This window comes from Tasmannia lanceolata, unplaced genomic scaffold (assembly GCF_043159265.1).
Source record: "Tasmannia lanceolata isolate RefF3 unplaced genomic scaffold, GAP_Taslan_0.1 ptg000012l, whole genome shotgun sequence".
In the NCBI taxonomy this organism is placed as follows: domain Eukaryota; kingdom Viridiplantae; phylum Streptophyta; class Magnoliopsida; order Canellales; family Winteraceae; genus Tasmannia; species Tasmannia lanceolata.
In genome coordinates this window covers 7,414,960-7,433,810 of record NW_027518689.1, presented here as the reverse complement: position 1 = coordinate 7,433,810, position 18,851 = coordinate 7,414,960, and the positions used below count along the sequence as shown (strand labels likewise).

The 18,851-nt window shown below is 37.9% G+C and overlaps 1 pseudogene across 1 annotated transcript in view; it reads right to left on the bottom strand.

The window, feature by feature from the left end:
- LOC143887064 (alpha-amylase 3, chloroplastic-like) overlaps positions 1 to 18,633 on the bottom strand; it is a 36,820-nt pseudogene extending 18,187 nt beyond the window's left edge. The window contains exons 1-5 of the transcript XR_013254011.1: positions 18,499 to 18,633; positions 18,241 to 18,371; positions 10,664 to 11,019; positions 9,485 to 10,242; positions 1,917 to 2,106 (exon numbers count right to left, since the gene is read on the bottom strand). The product of XR_013254011.1 is annotated as an alpha-amylase 3, chloroplastic-like (transcript). The remainder of the gene's footprint in view (positions 1 to 1,916; positions 2,107 to 9,484; positions 10,243 to 10,663; positions 11,020 to 18,240; positions 18,372 to 18,498) is intronic.
- Between the last annotated feature and the right edge of the window lie 218 nt (positions 18,634 to 18,851).

Sequence of the window (18,851 nt, the reverse complement as noted above, 5' to 3'; positions counted from 1 at the left end):
CCACAAACTTTGTCCGCACCTCCACACTACAACACACCTCCCTCCATCCAAACCACAAGTCATAAGCGGACACAAATCTAAAGCTTGGGATAGTTCTGACCTTAGAAGCACGAAGCGGGTGCGGGGGCGGGGGCGAAGGCGGGAGCGGGGGCGAGGAAGCGTGGGATCTAGAAGAATCTAAGTTTGGGAGCGCCATGGGAGCGTGTATGTAATATTTTCTTTATATATCTTTCAAAATTCAAATACATCAAAAAATAATAGTTTCTAACCATTTTCATATGTATCTTTCCAAATTTAAGAACATCTAAAAGCTAATTTCTAACCATCTTCACGATCTTCATTTGTGTGCACTCATGCCTCGTGCCTTCTGAAGATGCACAAGCCTTTGTGCTTGCTCCAACGAAGTACTTTAAAGAATTGGAGGAGTTTGATATAAAGAAGTTGGTGATGGTGGGACTTATAGAGTAATAGAAGCAGGCTGGGAGCATCATTAGAGCGGTCCCGTCTCTCTCTAAGGTCGAGCTCCCTAGAAGCTCCTTCCTAAGGAGCGCCGAATCGAGGTTCCGAGGTGAGAGCGGCACCCCGAGAGGAGGTTCCTGCTTCTAAGGTTCTGACCCAAGAAATTACCAAAGCTATTACTTTCCAATAAATGGAAAGGGGTACCTTGGAATAACCTATGAACACTTTTGCATTACGTTCTTTCCATAAGACCCAAATTGTAGCTAGGAGAGAAACATTCCATAGAATCTACCCTTTCTTCTTCCAGGGGTCAGAGGTCCAACTAAGAAAGACATCCATTAGATTGGATGGGAAACCGAAGCAATGCCAAATCTAGAAAGGATTTTACTCCAAATCTCCCTCGCTACTTAGCAGTGAATGAATAGGTGGTCAACAGTTCCCCCAGTTTTTGATATAGTATACCACTAATACACTTATGGTTTTGGTTTTGGTATGTGCTTCGGTGGGGATGGCAATCAAAACATTTTGGTCGTTTGGTGTTGGCTTCAGTGGAAATTCAAAACCATACTGTATTCTTCTATTCTTTACTTCGATAATTCTGATTTAGAATATAATAAGCTTCTGTGAACAAATTATTGGAGAATCCCATCCTCTCAAATTTCCAAATCTCCAAATTGAGAGAGGCACCAGATTCAATCACAGGATTTTTCAATGCAAATCTCAACATCATGTAGAAATAACCAGCTTTACGCACAAGGTCAACGACCTCACAGGCCATCAAATCATCAAGGAACAGATAATGAGACAAAACCAATTTGTCTGGGAGAAACTAAAGATGACCATGAACACCCTTTCAATCGATGACATGTAGTTTTGGCTGCGATCTTATATGTTTCCCATAAGGCTTGCATGTTTGTTAGTGTTCCTAGACTTAGGATTGCGAGAAGCACTAGAAGATTCATTGACCTACGAAAATAGAAGCGTCCATTGCAGAAGGCACTTCGCAGAGCATCTGTTGCATAAGAGAGCAGCCATCTCAGATGAATTAAATGAAAAGGACAAAATATGAGCCTATATGGATGCTCTCTCATGCAACAGACGCTCCACGAAATGCCTTCTGCGATGGAAGCTAGCAAATACGAAAAAAAATACTACATAATATACTCTTCCAATAATTTGCAACACTTAATGAAAGAAGGAAAGAGAAAAAAGAACAGCTGAGGGGCTAGCTCAAACAATTTAAAGAAAACTTTTTAATTTATATGGGATTAGATATTGAGTGCATACAAACAAAAGATGTCTAAGAGGGACAAAAACATAAAGTTACAAATAATTGGATGTCTCTATCTGTGTATTGTATCATAAAAAGATCGTAATTCAGTCAATCTGAACTTTATATTGGCTAAAATCATTAGATCTTATTGAAGAAGAGTAGTGTATCACAAAAGAAATTGTACCTGGAAATGTGGGTCATCGGCAACGATTGCCCTGTCATCCCAATTAAGTCGAACACCAAAAATATTCCAAACACCATTTTGATTCTTATAGTGAGCACAACGATGATTCAAGACAACATCTCCGAGAACTTTAATGCCCACCTCATGGAACCTCTTCACCAGAATCTTTAATTCTTCCATACTTCCATATCTGGTACATACCATAATAAGAAGTTAATATGATAGCCATTTATCTACTTAGTAATTAAATCCCCATTTAAATGGTTGACCTGATATTTACAATTAAAAAAAAGGATAAGACAGAAATTACCAGAGATATGAAACCTCTGAAATTTTGAGAACAAGATCATCTTCTAAAACATAGTCCCAAGAAAATTAATCTTTAGAAGCTTACAAAATGGCATTGATTGTGAAGTGTGTATGTAAATGCACGATATTGCGTCTATACACATTTTATTCTATATAAGCAAGAAAATGTCTCAAAATGCATTTCTTCTACAAAGTTTGAGAAATAAAATTATAACTTTTGGGAGGAACTAGATAAAGCTTAGGAGATACTTCGAAAAATATGTGTCCCTCAATACAAAGAGATCAGATTGGTATACGTTAAAACCAATGCAGAACTCCACCATATGATAAAAGGAGACTATTAGCCCAAGGGCTCAACCTTGGCCAATCTTTTAAGTTGTTTTTTAATAACAACAAACACAATATGATATTTTACATCATTTGATATACTAATAACGTTCAAATGACTTGGAAGAATGCTCCTCAAAGGTTAAATCTGAAGATATTACTAAAGTCATTTAAGCATGGATCAAGGCATGGATCATGAAGCCAAAGCTTAAAGAAGAGTGAAGATCCAAGAAGCCAAAGAGACAAGATTGAAATGAAGATCCACGGAGCATTAAAGACTTGAAGATTAAGAAGATTAAAGTCTCATGGGTCAAGTCTTAGATTGTAAAACTAATCCCTAAAGTAATTGTGAGTAATGGCACTAGGAAGGCATTAAATAAGGCTAAACAAACTTAGAATGAACCTAAAACGCTTTGCACGTAACTCCGGGAAGCCAGAGTGGAGTTAAGACCATTCAGAACACATTCAGTGTTGCGAACGGTCAACCATGGGGTGCCATGGTTGATCGTGATAGTAGGTTGTGCAAAATAGGAAAAACAACTTGTAAGCCTTCACAAACGACTGTTATTGTGAACAGTAGATTGTTGCTCGAGCATGGTCGACTGCGCACAAGATGGGTCGACCGTCCGGGATCTTTAAGCAATGTTAAGATCTCCAACGGCTAGTTCCACGGTCGACCGTGGATCGACTATTCTACCCGTTGGAAATGCTATAACAGCTATTTTTGGTTCCAACTCTATAAATATGGCTCTTGGGATCCTTAGACATGATCCAATAACACTAGCTTATCCTTGTCATACTAACTATTAGAAACACAGACACTTGTGTCATAATTTGCAAGTTTTTTAGGGATTTGATAGGTTTCTCCTGGTACATCATCTTGAGAGTTGTAGTGAGAGTTGTTAAATAAAGATGTGCATGCGTGCGCCCCTCTATAGGGGCAGTTACGTCATTCAACATGTTATATATATATATATATATATATATATAAATACATATGGTGCGTATGAGGATTATCTTATAGCGTCACTCGTTCTCTTCTCCTCTCCTCTCTCTCTCTCTCTCTCTCGCATATTCATCTCCAATGTAGTTCTGAGTTTCAACATGGTATCAGAGCAAAGGAATACGTTGAAGATCGAGTTCTCCATCAATTAAAGGAATCATACTTCAAACCCTAACACTAGACACCCTAAACCTATAACCCTAACTCTAGAAACCCTAATCATATAACTCTAACCCTAAAAGCCATTGCCGCCCCCCTATTTAATACCCCAACCAGTGTTGCATCCCCTTCTCTCTTAATCACTGCCGCAACATCCTTTTTCCAACTCTAGACCCTTCGCACCACTCTCCTTCTCTTTTCTCATTGCTGCACCACCTAAGAAGCACGGGTATGGGTATGGAATCAATGTCATTGAATAATCCAGACTTCATAGAGAAGTGGGCAAACTCCACATTAACCTTCATACGATCCGTTGAATTAGGAAAGTACCTTTTGAGGCACTTTACACTCTCTGCATAAATCTACGTATCCCTATGTGAAGAACTCGATTTGAACCCTCAGCAATCCATTCTTCGCTATAATACCTTTAAGAATAGAAAAAAATAATTTAGTTTCAAGTTAAAAGTAAGAAATAAACATAGCTACTAATCCAAATAAATTTTAAAGTCCCCTAACCTTAAATTCAATGAATGTGCCAAGCAATGAAGTGGAGTGTTGCTCTTGTTCCAACGATCAACAAGAATCTCGTGCACCACTTCATAAAAGGTAGACGCCTCTTGTTTCCTGTTTCCTTCCTTCCTATATATTATCGCCTTCACGTTCCCAATCATCGTGTCCCACGTATCATGAACCAAATAAAGACAAGGCTTATCTGTATCACATTCTCTTAGCATGTCATACATAGGAGATGTAAATGAGGGTATGCACTCGATAGAATCCCACCAAATGTCATCTAACAGATTCTCTTTCACATACCTTGCTTTCCCCACATCATCCTCCCGATAGCAAGTCCATTTGTCACTATCACCATTGCTTGAAGACCTTGCTTTAAGAGTTTAAATCTCTTAAGCATCACAATCACACTTGCAAATCGTGTCTCCACCACGGAAAGCAACTTCAAACTATTAAAGTCATTGAATATGGCCAAACTCATCGAATGATTCATGATGAAATTCTTAATTACCATAACATCTCACGCAACATCCGAGATCCAACTACATTCGTCATATGCAACTTGATTTGTTTCCACATTCTTTGCCGCACATATATTCTTCAAAGCATGGTTGAGGGGTGCACTACACACGGGGTCCAAAAAATAGAAGAAAATTGCGCTTCAATAAGTTGTCCGGCCGCCTTGCAATTTGGAGTGTTATCAGTAATTACTTGGACAACAATTTCATTCCCAACCTCATTAATTACCTCCTTCAACAAGTTAGCAATGAAATGTTTGTCCTTTGTCTCCCCCGAACAATCTATTGCCTTAAGAAACATAGGATGTCCCTCTAGAATTCTCATGTCTATCTACTTAAGGCAAGGTGTGCATGTTGAAGAAGGCTCTATATGGTCTAAAGCAATCACCAAGAACATGGTTAGAAAGATATCATAGAGCTATGATAATGCACGGATATATGAAAAGCCAAGCTGACCATACCCTATTCATCAAGCACTCTAAGAGAAAAACAATTGCTCTTATCATTTGCGTAGATGATATTGGCATAATTGGAAAATACCCTCAAGTGATGCAGAACTTAAAGACTCATTTGGCTACGGTGATAGAGATTAGGAACATAGGAAAGTGAAGTACTTTCTTGAAATAGAAGTGACAAGATCATAAATGGGCATTTTCATGCCACATAGGAAGTATGAAATCAACCTCCTTAAGGAGACATGAATGCTTGGATGTAAACCTGTAAACCTGTAGGCACCTTTATAGATCCTAATCATAAGCTCGGGCAAGACAGTGAGGGTGATCTAGTGGATGCTGAAAGATATCAAAGGCTAGCAAGGAGCCTTATTTAGTGGATGCTGGAAGATATCAAAGGCTAGCAAGGAGACTTATTTATCTATCTTATACTCGTTAGATACTGCCTGTGATATGAGTATGGTGACTCAATTTATGCATGCTCCCCAATCCTCTCACCAAAATGTTGTGTTTAGGATTCTACGATACTTGGAATCTGCTTTATGGAAGGGCCTATTGTTTGCAAAGAACAATCATCTGAGTACAAAGTCATACGGGGATGCAAACTAGGTTGGTTCAGTTGATGATAAGAGATCCACTTTAGGCTATTGTACTTTTGATGGCGGTAATTTAGTAATATGATGGAGTAAGAAGCAACTCGATGTTGCTAGGTCAAGTGGAGTACGACTAATGGAGTTTTTGAGTTGTTATCGTTAAAAATCATTATTCGGGAGTTAGTTGATGATCATCAACGCCCTACAAGACAATATTGTGACAATAAGACAGCCATCAACATCGCTCATAACTGTGTGCAGCACGACAGGTCAAAGAATGTTGAGGTTGGCAATCATATCATCAAGGATAAGCTGAGTATCAGCTTTATTTGTACTCCATTTGTGAGGACACAAGATCAACTTGCATATATCCTAACTAAAGGACTTACTTGTAAAAGTTATCATAGAATTTTGTGTGAGTTGGGCACATGTGATTTATGTACCATCTTGTGGACTGTTGAGTATTTGTCTAGAGTCCATTTAGTAAGTGAGGGCTTTTATGTAATTTTCTTTATATGAATAAATAAAATACCATGACACAGAGAGACCCTAAACTCTCTGTTATATTCCTCTTTTCAATCTTCTTCCGTCTTCTTCCTTCTACACTCTACATTCTTAATCAACAAATCCACTACGATGCCCAGGAGAGGATCATATCGTAACCATAGTTTTAAATTTCCACCGAAACCAACACGAAAACGGCAAAAATGTTTCTCTTTCCATCCCCATCAAAACCGAAACCAAACCCAAAAAATATGAAATGCATAAACTAAAATCGTTAGTGTAATAGTGGTATACTATACCAGTACATGTTATATAATTATATCTATATGAATTGCATGCGAAATGAGATGCATGTAATAGATATAAATACTGAAATGAATTACAATAGAAATTTTGTGCGTACTAAATTATCAGACATGTGTGAAAGTGTATGTAGCTAGGTGTTGGATTTTTTAAACAATTATTGATGGTTGCTTGCTTATGTGATGGTTTCCAAGTGTGAATTTGAGCTTATTGCAGCATTTCCTAAAGTTTCGTCTTTGAATTATATCATTTGCATAAGTTTCCATATGTTTCCATGATTTTATAGGATTTCTACCCAAAATTCCAACTGGAATCAAAACGTTTCCATTTCCGTGGCGACTGAAACTGAAACCGAAACCGAAATTTAAAACCTTGATTGTAACCAATCAAAGAAGTTTTAGTGTGTTTATATATCCATATACTATATAGCAGAAGAGAAAAGGAGAGAATTATTTGAATTTCTCCCAAAATTCTAACAGAATTACACATCACTTTTTTTTACTTTTTTTAACAAAGGCACCCATTCAACCCACATATTTTCAATCCTACCCGCTCCTTTATGCTTTTTAACAAAGGCACCCATTAAAGTCACATAATTTCAATCCTACCCCCCTCCTTTATGCTTTTTTAATTATGGAAACCTCTATAGATTGGAGGGCTAGGATCAGCCTATGGAATGATTTTATGGGCACAACCTATTGATGCTGTGTTCCATCACATGGACGGTTTGGATCAACCTATGATGTGGTCCGTACAGTTCTTTGTAGGCCCGTGCATCGCATGGGGTTTTTTTACTAGTATATATATATATATATATATAAGGAAATGGTTTCTGCACTCGAGCACAGATAAGCTTATCTGCGCTCAAGCACAGAAACAGGGTGAGGCCACATTTTGCGTGGGATCCAAAGCATTCATTTGATGGGCCCTTTCATGGGTAAGGTGTCCACTAAAAATCAGCTCCATTTGATCACCTTAGGATGTCCATTTGTGATGGGCCCTTTCATGGGTAGGGTGTCCACTAAAAATCAGCTCCATTTGATCACCTTAGGATGTCCATTTGTGGGGCCAAAAATGGACAGATTTGTGGACAAACACTATCTGTCCATTTTTGGCCCCACAAATGGACACCCATTGGTGATCCAATGGAGCTGATTTTTGGTAGCCCCCCCCCCCCCCCCCAATCAATGATGGGGCCTTCTAAATGAATGCTTTGGATCACCCTCCCAATGGCCCCACGCCCCTGTTTCTGTGCTCTAGCGCAGATAAGCTTATCTGCGCTCGAGCGCAGAAACCCTTCTCTCTCTCTCTCTCTCTCTCTCTCTCTCTCTCTCTCTCTCTCTCTCTCTCTCTCTCTCTATATATATATATATATATATATATATATATATATATATATATGAGGAAAAGGATTGTGAGCTTGAGCATTGGAACCTTATGGTGAGCTTGAGCTCTCAAACCAATGAGGCCCACATTGTTAGGATGATCCAAAGCATTCACTAGAAAGGGCCTTACATAGATAGGGTGTGTACAAAAAATCAGCTCCATAGGATCATCCTAACCCATCCATTTGTGGAGGTCAAAATGGACAGACCACAAATCTGCCCATTTTTGCCCTCTACTTTTGGAGGGGTTAGGATGATTCAATGGAGCTGAGTTTTGGTACACACCCTATCTATGATAGAGCCTTGCAAATGAATGGTTTGGATCCTCACAGAAATTGTGGGACCCATGTGGATGGTGCACTCAAGCACACCATTTGGTTCCAACGCTCAAGCGCACGAACATATTCCTCTATATATATATATATATATATATATATATATAGAGAGAGAGAGAGAGAGAGAGAGAGAGAGAGGAAAGTGTTCTTAAGCTATAGCTTAGATAAGCTTATCTAAGCTATTGCTCAAAAACACATGTGGCCCCACATATTTTGGGGATCCAAAGGATTCATTTGGAAGGCCCTTCTATGGATAGGGTGTGTACCAAAAATCAGCCCTATAGAATCATCCTACCCTGCCATCTGTTGAGGGAAAAAATGAGCAGAAACATGGACAAACAGTGTCTGTCCATTTTCCACTCCACCTTTGATTGGGCTAGGATGATCCTATAGGGCTGATTTTTGTCACACAACCTATCCATGGAAGGACCTGCCAAATGAATGCTTTGGATCCCCCAAAAAATATGGGGCCACATGTGTTTTTGAGCTATAGCTTAGATAAGCTTAGATAAGCTATAGCTTAGGAACACTTTCCTCATATATATATATATATATATATATATATATAAGACACCTTCCCAATTTCATGAGGATTTATTGCAATACATTTCACAAGAGATGAAGTGTCCTATTTCTATCACATGCAATGCATGTGCCTCTTTTACTATTATATGCACAAATAAACAAATATATGACTACACGTATATACTTACATGCACATTATCCATCATGTGCAGGATACTAAGTTTTCCATAACAATTAGAACCATGCATGACCTCTAATCTAGAGCGTGCCACGATATACAAATATCAATGTTTCCAACTGCATGCATCCTGTACTCACGGCTTATTGACTTCTATTGTCCAAACACATACTAAACCACAATATAGAATGTAGGAGCACTAAAAAACACTCATGAAGTCTATGGGGAGATACTGCAAGATATAGATGAGTTACATATAAGTTAATGGGGACATATAAGGGAAAACCAAGAATAGTTTGATCAGGAATTGGTAGAAGCGACCCCTTTTTCCAAGTAACCATCACTCAATGAAATTGACAGTAATAAAGCACTGTGTATACAAATCATTAAGGAAAATTTTAAAAGAAAAAAACAAAAGAAAACAGACCTAAACAAAACATACCAATTTCCCATATTATGAGTACCTGGAATTCAAATTATATAAATCCTTTGGCATGTAACCTTCAGGTGACACAGATTCCGTAGGCGGCGGTAACCAAATTGTAGTGAAACGCATCGAAGATAATTGAGTGGCTTTCTCATTGAGCTCCAAATACAATCTTCCTGATTTATGAGACTCCCAGTTAAATCCTTGGCAAAGTACTTCGTATCCGGATCCTGTTCCTGAACTAAGCTTTACAGTGGGCTTCGATTCCTCAGTGTCGGAAACAGGCTCCTCCAAAAATGTTGCACTAGAGCTTCTAAAGATGCTATAGGCCTCCGCAGCCAATTTCTCAATTTCTTGAAGGATCCTTTCTTGTGCTTCTTTAGTTTTTGTTTTTTATCTCTTTTCCAAGGAATTATCACTAACCAAATTCCTTATCTCATTTATAATTCCGTACGTATATGCTGCAGTACTAACTGCCTGGTTTGCCTCCAAAGCCATTTTCGATATATCTCCTTCAAGAACAATTTGTTCTGAAGACTCCTTATTAGGAGAAGACAAGCGACCCTCCTCATAACTCGGGTCCTGCTCCACCATTGTCTGTCCAAGTTTTTGAATTCCAGTTTTAACCCTGCCGGTTTGAGTGACCAAGCTACTCTCACTCATAAGTGGGACATAGAAATCGCTGCCCCTATCATTCATCCAAGTGTATTCATTAAGCTTGAGCACAAAAAGCACCCCCAGGAATTCCTTACTCAAAGAGAATAATCCCCAACTTCCATGTCCATTCTCTTTTGGCTGTGACACAAGAACTCAGTAAATTGGGCAACTAACATGTGAAAAGGCAACGAAATGTTCTTCAAAATTATCTAATGCTCAAACAGAAGGGTTCAAGTCAAACAGTTAAAAGACTAAGTAAACAAATTATTGAGACAAGATTTAAACATAACCATTTACAGAGATGAGATACCAAAGTTACATAGATATGATTATAGACATAAAACAGGTGTTCATAGTTTCAATTGCCGTGGAAACCAAAAAGGTTAGTTTTTCAAAAGTTTCATGGAAAATTATCTTCTCAAATGAACTAATATCTTATTATTACTAGAAAAATCGTGGATAGCTACTATTATGGATGCAGTGATAAATATTTGGGTTTACATAGATAAATATATTTAGTTTTTAAATCATGGAAGGGAAGTTTTTCTCGCGTGGATACCTGTAATAACGTCTGCAAAGCCTTTTTCCTGAAGATGTTGGTTTCCGGTGGATGTGGGGCTTCCGGAATTTCCCAAATTTTATAATTATCTCGGCAGACACACCAGTGAACAACAACATCACCCGGTAGATCAGTGTCAAAATGCACAAGAGACTTATATTTCTCATGGCTGTCCCTAACGGAAACAGTCACAAAATTTTGAACAGGCTCATCCTTGAAAATTGAATATTCCTCATAGAATCCTTCAATGCGCCGATTTTGCTTCTTATCTTGTTTGGCACCACCAATGTTTCCCTCAGCTTTAGGTCCAGGACCTTCATTTTTAAGCAAGATGCTTGATATTTGACCAAGGGCTCCTAGGATCCACCAATAACAAAGATATGTTTCGTCAGATTCATTACAAAACTCCAAATGATCTGCTCATTATGGAAAAGAGACCCCACCATAACTCAAAATATGATCCTATGTTAGTGAAATAAAAAAAATATGCATGTATGGTACAGAAACCAGGTAATAAAGCCTATATGCAGCAAGCTTTAATCTTGAAACAAGATTTCATATATAATATGAAATGGTGTTCCCTTATCAATAGTTAGAAGCACCAGAGAAAATGAAAAGGAAAACCAAAAATATTTCTTAGAGGAACATAGTAACAAAACCCCACCATAACTCAAACTAAGCTCCTAGGTTAGTCATTTCAGGTATATCCGAGGTGTAGCATAGCATACTCTAGTCAACACAACTTTGATGGCCAAACAAAAATATTGGACCATTGATTCATGGGATTAAATCATAGGTGATGCAAGACAATACCTAATTTAGGGAAAATCCAACACTCCTAATGGGATTAAGACTTTAGAACAGTTTACGGCTTAGGCAGAAAACTAAAAGAACACTAATAACTAACCTAGGGCTGAATTAACGCCTAATTAATCTATGGACAGCAGTAATAATGAGACCTAAATAGCATAAATAATTGTAAAGATCATAATTAAGCATGAACTAAATCTTATACAAATCAATCAAAGCGATAAAGATTTGTAAGATGAATTGATAATAGAAAGATTAGGTCTGAAACTAGACCTACGCATGCAACCAATTAAAAAACTAAAAGATAATGTAAGACCTATCAATTAAATGTAACAAAATCATGAGAAATTAATAATAATCAATGAAGAAAAACAAAAAAAAATGTCCAGCAGCAGAAATTGGGTCAAAACAGTCCAGATTTAGGCCGTAGGGGCATTTTGGTAATTTCTGCAAATATGGAACTTGAAGGAAACTGCTAATCTAAGGTAAGGGTTTAGGTCGGTAAAATAGAGGTAATTCTAGGGTTTAGGTTCTGGTTTGATGGTAGGTTTAGGCTATGGATATTTAAAAGGGGTCAGGGCTTGAAAAGTGTAACACCTGCAATAGGGTTGAAAAAGATTTGAAAGTTCAGATTCTTATGAGTTTTAGGTGAGGTTTAATCACTAAAACAATCCCTCAAAATCTCAAAACAAGATCTTGAAGAACAAAGGAGATCTATGGATTTTGGGTTTTCTAGTTTTAGGGTTCAAGAATAAAGAAAATAGAAAATCTGATTTACTAACATTGTTTGTGGTGATTTGATTGAAGAAATAGAAGACAATAGATGAGAGGGGATGAGAGAAGATGGTTTCAAACCATAAGAAGAGACAAGAAGAAAGTCCAAATTTCTGGCTTCATGCAAAACGTCAATTCTGTTCAATATTCAAAAAGTCCCTTACATTACTTTCATAAGATGTATTTTTAAGAAAAGAAACCCCAGAAGATAACTTAAATCCTAAACAACTAATCTCAACCATTCATCTAATCCAAAGTAAACTAAATAAAGTTAAAAACTTACCTAAAATAGTAATCCCGTAATAGACATATATCTTCCTAAAAACACTCATAACTTGATCAAATCATATCCAAATCATGTGATCTTGGGCTCATTAGATAAGTAATTGAAAAACCTTTCTAATAATACCAAAAACACGCCAAACGGTTGAGATTTAATGCCTAAAAAGTAGGCTACAAATAAAATGATGAAAATAGAAAACAAATAATAAAAAAGACATCAGTGTCTGTGGCCCATGCTAGAGCATCCACCATCAGTCTCGTCCACATCTGCGCTCATAAACCCTGAATCCACGCCCGTTGTTGATGTCCCCATCATTTCTCCCCGACTTGGAAAAATTCACCCCCAGTGAATGAAACCGATTGTACCAACAATCTGGATCAAGCTCCTGAAGTTGACAGCTCGTCAACTGTAATCCAAGAATCGTCGCTATTTGGTCATCCTCGCCATCTGACTAAGAACTTCTTTTTTCTCCAGTGTGATGGAGACAATCTTCTCATCGAAGAAGTCTTGTACTACTTTTCTTTTCTCAAATCTGGGTACTGGTGAGGTAGAAGAAGGTAGTATAGGGATGGGTGGAGATTGAGAATATTTGGGGTTATCAAATGTAGAAAAGAGTTAATGATATGGTGAAAGGTCTTCAAGATTGAAAGTATTACTAATCCCATATCAAGTGGTAAATCTAAAACATAGGCATTAGCACTAATCTTTTTAATTATTTTAAAAGGTCCTACGCCACGAGCATGTAGTTTGCTAACTACACATTTACCATAACGCTCACGCCTACCATATCACCTTGTTTGAATTCTTGTAGCTTTCGATGTGCATCTGAATAAGATTTGTAAGATTCATTACTAATTATTATTGAAATCCCAAAGGGCAACAACTAAGAGGGAGGTGAATTGGTGTTTTCAAATTTTTTTATTTGAAAAGCTAGGGCAAGTGAGATTAGCCTAATTAGTTCTAACCATTGTTCAAGTTATATTCAAAATAGAAGGGAAAGAGATTACCAACACCACAAGAGAGAGGAGAAAGAGTAAGGAGACCACACAAAGATTTATAGTGGTTCGGTCACAATTTGACCTACTCCACTATCCAAGTACTTCGCCTTTCCTTGGGATTTTCTCCACTATGGTGAGACTCCATGACGCCGCCTCACAAAGCGTATACAACATTCACCACCTCAACAAGGGGACACACACTTGTATTACAAATCCACCTCCACAAGCATTCTTCTTCGTTGCACTCCGGCCTTGAAGAAAGCAACTCCTCTTTGCAATCTCAAATACAAATGAAAGAAGGATGAAGGTAAATGAAACGCACTCAAACCTCTTGTAGGCGTATACAACTCTCAAAGATCACAAGACTCCCAATGATTGAAACTAAAAGCTTAGGGAGAACCTCTTGGCAAGAAATAAATGCAAGTTTGAATGCTCAAGAGATTTGAAGAAGAATCCTTTTGATTTCAAAAAGTAAAGCTCTAGGTTTGATAAATGTTCAAAAGGTGTGAAATGAGGTTTTTCTTCATGTTTAAATACCCATAGTTGATTTAGAAAACTTCAATGGCACAACCGTAATAAAACTGGGTAGGTGGGGTGGTTGCACCTACCACTGGCAGGCTCAAACGGCTCTTTCGCCGAACCGGCGCGGTCGCCCGCCCTTATCGGGCGCCTCTTTTTTATCGCCCGCCAAGGGCTACCTGTTCAAAAAATATTTTGGCTCGAAAACAACATCGCGGTCGACCGAGGAGATCGCGGTCGTCTGCCGAGACCAACCTGGATGATTTCTTAAAAAATTGAGAAATCATCCAGCGGTCGACCGATTTGGCCCAGTCGACCGGCCCGATAAATTTCGAGATGCCCTGGAATTTCAGGTAGCATCCCGCGGTCGCCCGGCTACCCCGCCGACCGACCCTGTGTTAAAAACTTGATTTTAAAAGTTTGGTCTGAGGGACTTTGGGCCATGCTTTTTGGGCTTTACACGTGTGTTTTCAAATACATTTAAGCACTTAGAAAAATGGTTTTAAAGATGATTTGAAAACATCAAAGCATGCAAACATTAAATGCCAAGAGGACTCCCATGCATTCTAAAACTATAACCTTGAGTCTTCTTGATCTTCAATCTTGTTGGGCGCTTGAATGAGCTTCTCCTTATCTTGAGATAGTCTTCAATTACATTCTTGCAGTCGTGGCTTCCTTGATTCTTCGATACACCAAACGGCTTAAAGGATGACCACCAAGACTTGACTTTCTCCAAGACTAGCCCTTGTCCTTCTAGCTTCAAGTGTTGACTTGAATAAAACCTGTCTAAATCACAACACTAGAGAAGCCATTAGCAAACTACCATCAGTTTGGATTTGTTGATCATCAAAACAAGAGAGGGATGTACCCTTGGGCTTACATTCTCCCCATTTTTTATGATGACAAACCTAAATTGATTCTGGGTTGGAGGTTCCCCCTTAATAAAACAATTATGCACATTGTGCCTCCCCCTCAATATATGCTTATTATAAAAGTAAAGATTAAAAGATTTATGCATTCATTTGCAACAAATGATAATGAGCACAAGATAAGCATAGGTAGAGCTAACAAAGTGACTTTGGGAAATAATATGCAAGGGGATACACAAATGAAATAAAAGAGCATACATGCATACATAATCAATTTAACATTCTTCTCCCCCTTTCGTCACATTAAAAAGAACGGGGAAAGATAAAACAAGTGCAAATTCCCCAAATTTTTTTTTTTTTGTAAAAACCTTTGATAAAATCTTTTGTAAAAATCTTTTCCTCCCTCTTTTTTGTAGAATACATGCCTAGATACATATAGTACTAGAGAGCAAATAGAAATGTTCATGGTCTTGATGAGGCAATAAGCCAAAGGATTAGATGTTTTAATTAGAAGGTGAGGATACAATGTAAGAGGACTAAGAGTCCCAATTGAGTATATTTTAAAATTAAATTGACATCATGACCATGCATTCAATAACAGATAACCATTCAAATACATAGAATATATGTATATGCATGCTAGTTCAAAATTCTTTGACATGTTGAAGTGACCACATATTCAAACCACTTCTAAGATCACAAAATCTTTCTTCACTTAGAGGTTTGGTGAATATGTCTGCAAGTTGAGCATCAGTGAATGTACTCAATTGAGATGTCACATTTCTCTGAATGATCTCTAAGAAAGTGATGTCTTATCTCAATATGCTTTGTCCTAGAGTGTTGAATAGGGTTCTTGGTTAGATTGATCGCACTAGTGTTATCACAATGGATTGGAACACAATCAAATTTGAGACTATAGTCTTCCAAGGTGTTCTTCATCCAAATGACTTGTGCACAACAAGCTCCTGCAGCAATATATTCGGCCTCTGTAGTGGATAAGGCGACCGAATTTTGCTTCTTACTAAACCAAGAAACAAGGGATCTACCTAGGAACTGACAAGTGCCGCTTGTACTTTTTCGATCCACTCTACATCCGTCAAAGTCAGTATCTGAATACCCTACTAAGTTAAAATCATTGCAATTTTCATACCATAAACCTAGACTAGAAGTCCCCTTGAGATATTTGAGTATTCTCTTACAACCTCGCAAATGGGATTCCTTAGGGTTTGACTGAAATCTAGCACATAAACAAACACTAAACATAATGTCCGGTCGGCTAGCAGTCAAATATGGTAGAATCCCTATCATACCCCTATATTTCTTTTGATCAATAGATGGGCCGAAATCATCTTTGCTTAGTTTGGTGGATATACTCATAGGAGTAGGCTTTGTTGGAGAGTTATCCATCCCAAATTTTTTAAGCAATTCTCTTATATATTTTTCTTGATTAATGAAGATGCCATTTTTCAATTGATGAATTTGTAGACCTAGGAAATATTTGAGTTCTCCCATCATGCTCATTTCAAATTCATCTTGCATGCATTGAGCAAACTCTTTACACATACTCTCATTTGTTGATCCAAATATGGTATCATCAACATATACTTGTACAGTTGGAGAATGACTCCCCGTCACTAAAGTATTTATATAATAAGTAGAGGATGTACAATGACTATAATGCCCTAATGCACTATACTTATTCTAACATTTGTAATGTTGTTTCTTCTATTAAAGTTTTGTTTAAATAGATCTGAGTTGTATATAGGGAAACCTCTGCCCGACGATATATTTTTGTAATTTTGTTTCTTTTATTAAAGTTCTATTAACTTCTTCTGATATTTGCATGTTATTGTGGTGTATACTGGGTAGTTAGAGTGTAGTTATGTTGTTATGTTTATGTAGCTCAGGCTTGTGGGGGTTAGTCATTGGTGATGTGTCTTGTAAGCAGGTAGATGGGCTTGCGACGTGGCACTAAATTTTGCTTGTATTTAAGAAGTATATTCTAATAACGATAAAGAGAATTTGCAACCAAAACATAAACTTATGTTTCAGGAGAGTCATGGTTCCTCCGAATTGAACAGTTAGGGTGTGTTTGGTTGCACAAAAGCCAAGATAGTTTAGGGGTTTTGCTTTGCATTTGGGTGCCACATCAGCAAAATCTCTTCTTTGGTTGCCAATGTAGCATTGAAATCCCTGGAGACTATCAGACAAGTTTCATAGGTAATTATTGCAAATCTAGTGACATCCCATCCATGTCCCTTCCTTATACCTTCCAAGCTAAATTTCTCCAGAAAGGTGGAATTTGGCCCGGAGAATGTTGATTTTTTCTCTTTCTCTCTCTCTCTTCCTTCTCTCTCTTTTCTTTCTATATTGGCAATGACACCCTCTCCCACTGCTCCACAAGGTTGGCAACCAAACACTAACTTATCACTATTCCACAAGGTAAATCCTAGGTAAATCAAATGTTGTCTCCTTCCTATTGACTACTTATACCACTAATCTACAAGGTAACTACCTGTATCCAAACAGAGCATTAGGAGGTTCGGTTCGGTTACCTTGAATCTACCCTTCCCTTGTCGTTTTCTATCTTTTTTCTATTTTTATCTGTGTTATGGCCAATTAGGCACATCACATCTTCAAATGAAAAAAAAATACAATTTATCTCTTACGCAATAAAATTCTAATTTTGTGAAACTACCAGTTACTCGAAAAGCTTAAGCTGTTGGAGAAGGTGTCATTAAATCTTTTATACTTTAACACTCCCCCTCACGTGTGGCCCCTCTTTTTTAGGGTTGGCCCACACGTGGCACATGTGGGCCCTCTTTTGGGTTTGGCCATTGCATGTGGATTTGGGCAATGATAAATTCGCACCCCTTGTAGGATAATTCACACCCCTTTAAGGTGAATTGACGTTAAAAAGCTTTAAAGTCTGCCACATTCCCTCCTTTAAAGGGGTGCAAATTTGTCATCGCCCGTGGATTTTTTCTATCAAGGAGGTTTGAACTCAAGACCGTTGGCTTTGATATCATGTGAAAGTACTAGTTACTCCAAAAGCTTACACTGTTGGAGAAGGTGTTATTAAATCTTGGGAAATGATAAATGGGCCCCTTTTCATTACTTGGGACAACTAGGTGCAGTGTACAATGCAATCAGATCCCTTCAATCCTTTCCATGTGAGGTACAGGCTCTTTGCAGCCATAGATAAAGTGCACCTGGGTGTCCCAAGTAATGAAAAAGGGGCGCATTTATCATTTCCCTAAATCTTTTATACTATAACAAATTTAACCGAGTGCACTCAACAAGTACCAGAAGAACAATGTATACCTGCCCACATCATCAATATAAGTAACCCCCCAATGCAAAATCCAATTCCCTTGAAGATTACATCCTACAGTAAGCTTCCAATTCTCCTTATCCTTCCCTGGTTCTAACCTCACCGAAATCTTCCCCTCTACCTACCATTTCCAAATCAAACAAGAGGAAAAAAAAAAGACGCCTAAATCAGGAAAACTCATAGAAACAGCAACAAAACAAAAATCTGATTGATTAAGAAAAAAAATCTTCAAAATGAATTTTCCTCACTGTTTGTACGCGTTTGAATTGAAATGTCTCGGCGAATAGGACAGGAGATCTAGCATCAGATTCGACAAAAGCAGTCTCAGCCAAATTTGCCCTAATCGGATAAAACCTACGAGGATTGAATTTACAGAAATTCCCCACCGTGGAGAACGCTCTTGATTTGGAAACTTTAATTTTCCTCGATTCATAGCGAAATCTAGGGTTTTCTCTTGGGCAATGGTGGATGAAAGGCTTCAATCTCAGGGACGACATTGCCGAATAGAAAAAATAAATAAAGAGGGAGATTTCTTGATTTTCCTTATTTCCTGTATTTTTTATTTTTTTTCTCCAGAGAGAGCGAGAGAGATTTATAGAGC